Source organism: Oryx dammah, unplaced genomic scaffold (genome assembly GCF_014754425.2).
Source record: "Oryx dammah isolate SB20612 unplaced genomic scaffold, SCBI_Odam_1.1 HiC_scaffold_13, whole genome shotgun sequence".
In the NCBI taxonomy this organism is placed as follows: Eukaryota; Metazoa; Chordata; class Mammalia; order Artiodactyla; family Bovidae; genus Oryx; species Oryx dammah.
The window spans coordinates 21,325,466-21,330,190 of record NW_024070197.1 but is presented as its reverse complement, the minus strand read 5'-3'; the positions used below and the strand labels follow the sequence as shown (position 1 = coordinate 21,330,190).

The 4,725-nt window shown below is 46.9% G+C and overlaps 1 non-coding gene across 1 annotated transcript; it reads left to right on the top strand.

Annotated features, from left to right (window-relative positions):
* The first annotated feature begins 308 nt into the window (after positions 1 to 308).
* TRNAT-AGU lies at positions 309 to 382 on the top strand. Its single transcript has one exon. It is a non-coding gene; the product is annotated as a tRNA-Thr (tRNA).
* Positions 383 to 4,725: the final 4,343 nt, after the last annotated feature.

Genomic DNA, 4,725 nt, shown 5'->3' with positions numbered 1-4,725 from the left:
CCTTGCCGGACAGCCTGGGGCTTCCCTGCACCAGTTATGGAGGGCCGGGGACCGGACCTTGCGCGAGCATCCCCTAAAGACGGGCCATCCTGGCTCCACGTTGGTGAGCAGATACCACAACACTGAGATCACCGGCACCCTCGGCTCACTGTCCGAGCTTCCGGTTTCAGAGTACCCCTGGTCTAAGCTGCCAGTGACCGAGACCTTACACTGCGCATGCGTCATCCACCAACGAAGTTTGTGCGCATGCGCGCAGCCTGTGTAGTAAATAGTGATGAGGAACAGTTTTGCAAAAGAGAAACGCAGGCGGCGCCGTGGCTTAGTTGGTTAAAGCGCCTGTCTAGTAAACAGGAGATCCTGGGTTCGAATCCCAGCGGTGCCTCAACCGAGCGTCCCGGCTCTCTTTTTGTCCACAGCCAATTTTGCTGCGCCTCTACCCCTTTCCTTCTCGCTTTGGGGGTGTGACAGGAGGCTTTGTTGTAGTTCAGTCTCTGTCGTGTCTGACCCTTTGCGACCCGATGGATGGCAGCACGCCAGGCTTCCCTGGACTTATCTCCGAGAGTTTGCTCAAACTCAGGTCCGTGGAGTCGGTGATGCCATGCACCGTAACCCTAACCGTCTCATCCTCTGTCTCCCTCTTCTACTGCCTTCAATCTTTCCTAGCATCAGGGAAAAGAGAGGGCTTAATAAGCCATTTTAGTCAGCCCCTGCCTGTGGCGCGGTGGGGCGCTGGCCCTCCCCGGAGTCCCTAGAGTTTCTTGAGTGGCGGGGGATCATTGACGGGGGCTTCGGTGCCGAGGGGACGTTCGCTGGAGGCGCGGGAACACTCCGGGGTTGGAAATCTGCACAAATTCCGCGGCGGCTGCGTGGCGAGGCCGAGCCCTCGCGCTCCTCCACCGATTTCTCCGTGCTGGCGCCCCTCACACTGGTCTCCCGACTTACTCCCCTCTCTCCAGCCACACGATCCGGACCATCGTTCCCCAGGCCGAAAGACGGGTTCGATGAGGTCAAGGGAGGCCCAAAGTCGCCGGGGAGAAAGGAGGATTGAACCCCGCCAGAGCGACTCTCGGGGTGATAAAAGTATGAAATTTCCAGGGAGGGAGCCTCAAATGGGACTCCCTGTGCCAAGTTTAGAGCCAGCTTATCCGAAGTGCCTTCTGTGAGGCTGAATCCTAAGGCCCGGAGCTGCACAAGTAGATAGATGATTGTGGGTGCTGACCCCGAGCAATTGCACCGGAGTCTGGCGGGGGCCAATGAGGCCTTGGAATGAAAAGAACAAGTTATCCAGGAATTCTCACGTCAACCTCAACAATATTCCTGTCAGATGCTTCAGGACAGTACCGACGAGTTGCAGAAATCGCAGTTTGTGGCATCAGCGTCTGTACCCAGATCACTTGCTCCAGAAGCTGCACCTTTCTCGTCTTCTCCCATGGTTCTGAGTTGTGTGTGTGTCTGTGCGTGTGTGTGTTTCCCTCTTTGTTGGGGGTCGGTTCTTGCCCTTTGCAGCTTGTTTGGTTTTGTTTGGTGTTGCAAAGGAAAACTTGCAGGAATAATTTGAGGCTTTGCATTTCTGATAGGAGAATCCTCCTAACCCAATTGGAGAAGACTTTATTGGTCATAGGGCTTGAGTCATTGCGGTGCTGCATTTTGTTTCTGGGACACCTTTACTGCTAGCCTGAGGTATTTGGAGTCAGTTTTGAGCATTTGCCTATTAGATTAGGGGAGTCCTTGGTTGGGGAGTGTGAATCTGGGTCTTAGGGAAAGTCAGCTGGAGAAAAGCATCTGTGAGCCGTCATCCCTTTGTGCTGGCTTACCTGGTGCCTCAGACGGTAAAGGACCCACCTGTAATGCAGGAGTCCTGGGTTTGATCCCTGGGTTGGGAAGATCCCCTCCGAAGGGAATGGCAACCCAATCCATATTCTTTTTTTTTTTTTTAACATTTTCATTTTTTTTTTTTGAAGGATAATTGCTTTACAGAATTTTATTGTTTTCTGTCAAACTTCAATATGAATCAGCCATAGGTATACATATATTCCCTCCCTTTTGAACCTCCCTCCCATCTCCCTTCCCACCCCACCCCTCTAGGTTGATACAGAGCCCCTGTTTGAGTTTCCTGAGCCATACAGCAAATTCCCATTGACTATTTTACATATGGTAATGTAAATTTCCCTGTTACTCTTTCCATACATCTCACCCTTTCCTCCCCCCGCCATGTCCATATGTCTATTCTCTGTCTGTTTCTCCATTGTTGCCCTGTAAATAAATTCTTCAGTACCATTTTTCTAGATTCTGTATATATGCATTAGAATACGATAATTTATCTTTCTCTTTTTGACTTACTTCGTTCTGTATAATAGGCTCTAGGTTCATCCTCCTCGTTAGAACTGACTCAAATGCATTCCTTTTTATGGCTGAGTAATATTCCACTGTGTATATGTACCATAGCTTTCTTATCCATTCATCTGTCGATGGACATCTAGGGTGCTTCCGTGTTCTAGCTATGGTAAATGGTGCTGCAATGAACAATGGGATACATGTGTCTTTTTCAATTTTGGTTTCCTCAGGGTATATGCCTAGGAGAGGGATTGCTGGGTCATGTGGTGGTTTTATTCCTCGTTTTTAAGGAATCTCCCTACTGTCTTCCATAGTGGCTGTATCAGTTTACATTCCCACCAGCAGTGCAAAAGCTTTCCTTTTCTCCACACCCTCTCCAGCATTTATTTTTGATAATGGCCATTCTGACTGGTGTGAGGTGATATCTCATTGTAGTTTTTACTCGCATTTCTCTAATGAGTGATGTTGAGCATCTTTTCATGTGCTTGTCAGCCATCTGTATGTCTTCTTTGGCAAAATGTCTATTTAGGTCTTTTTCCTACTTTTTGATTCAGTACCATTTTCCCCTACTTTTTGTTTGTTTTTCTGGTATTGAGTTGTATGAGCTGCTTGTATATTTTGGAAATTAATCCTTTGTCAGTTGTTTCATTTGCTATTATTTTCTCCCATTCTGAGGGTTGTCTTTTCACCTTGCTTATAGTTTCCTTTGCTGTGCAAAAGCTTTTAGGTTTAATCAGGTCCCACTTGTTTACTTTTGTTTTTATTTATGTTACTCTAGGAGGTGGGTCCTAGAGGATCTTGCTTTGATGTATGTCATCGAGTGTTCTGCCTATGTTTTCCTCTAAGAAAAACATTTCTGGTCTTACATTTATGACTTTAATCCATTTTGAGTTTATTTTTGCGTATGGTGTAAGGAAGTGTTCTAATTTCATACTTTTATGTGTAGCTGTCCAGTTTTTCCAGCACCATTTATTGAAGAGGCTGTCTTTGCCCCATTGTATATTCTTGCCTCCTTTGTCAAAAATGAGGTACCCATAGGTGCATGGGTTTATTTCTGGGCTTTCTATCTTGTTCCATTGGTCTATATTTGTTTTTGTGCCAATACCCACTCCAGTAGTCTTGACTGGAGAGTTCCATGGATGGAGGAGCCTGGCGGGCCACACAGCCCATGGGGTCACAAAGAATCGGACATGCCTGAGTGACTAAGCACGCGCAGCCTTGCCTGCAGCAGGGAACTTTGAAGATGTCCTCACTCCTGGACAGTGAGCAAAGCCAGAAAAGAGATTTAGGCCCAGGGTTGAGCTCAACCCCCGTTCTTTTCTTTTAAAAATGTCATTCTATTTCTGTGTGGGGCCTTTCTACTTGCTGTGCCCTGCACTTGGAATGCTATTTCCTGGGCTGTTTGCAGAAATGAATCTTTCTCCTCTCTTGGCGGTCAGTAAGTGTCTCACCTCTTTAGGGGGCCTCCTCTCACCATGCTCTGTACAGGTTCCTCTAGGTCAGCATCCCATACCTCATCTTGCTTATTTCCTTATAGCCTTTTCACAGTCTGAAATCATTTTGTCCCTTGTCCACTTCCTCAAAGAGCATTAAGCCCGGGCATGTGGGCAGCCTCATATGTCTGTCTATCTAATGGTGCTTGGACTGTAGTAGGCATTTGTGGACACATGACTCTTTTTAAAAAATATATGTATTTGGCTGTGCAGGGTGTTAGTTTCGGCACATGGGATCTTTGATCTTCATTATGGCAAGGGACATCTTTACTAGCAGCATGCAAACTCTTAGTTGTGACATGTGGGATCTGACCAGGGATTGAACCTGGGTCTTCTGCATTGGGAGCATGGACTCTTAGCCAGTGGACTGCCAAGGAAGCCCCTGGACACATGACTTTTTAAAAATTGAACATATTATATTGATTGGATTATGCATTTTTTGGACAGTTAGTTCAGCCTTTTCAAATACCGTAGGCAGCAGTTCTCAAAACGTGGTTCCTGGAACCCTAGGGGTCCCTAAGACTCTCTTAGGTGGTCAAATCTACTTTCATGATTTTACCGTTATGTCACTTTTTCACTGCTCTGACATTGTCATCGATGGGCTGCAACATGTCAGCGTAGACGTGGGTAAATTCAAGGCAGTGGCACCACAGAGCCCTAGCTATCATATTTGTTCTTCACTACACTTTCAGAATTCCCTGGTGGCTCAGATGGTAAAGATGTTTGTTTGTTTTACTTACTCAGTCATGTCTGACTCTGCTACCCCATGGACTATAGCAAAGGCTCCTCTGTATGTGGAATTCTCCAGGCAAGAATACTGGAATGGGTTGCCATTTCTTTCTCCAGATGGTAAAGAATCTGCCTGCAATACAAGAGACCTGAGTTTGATCCCTGGGTC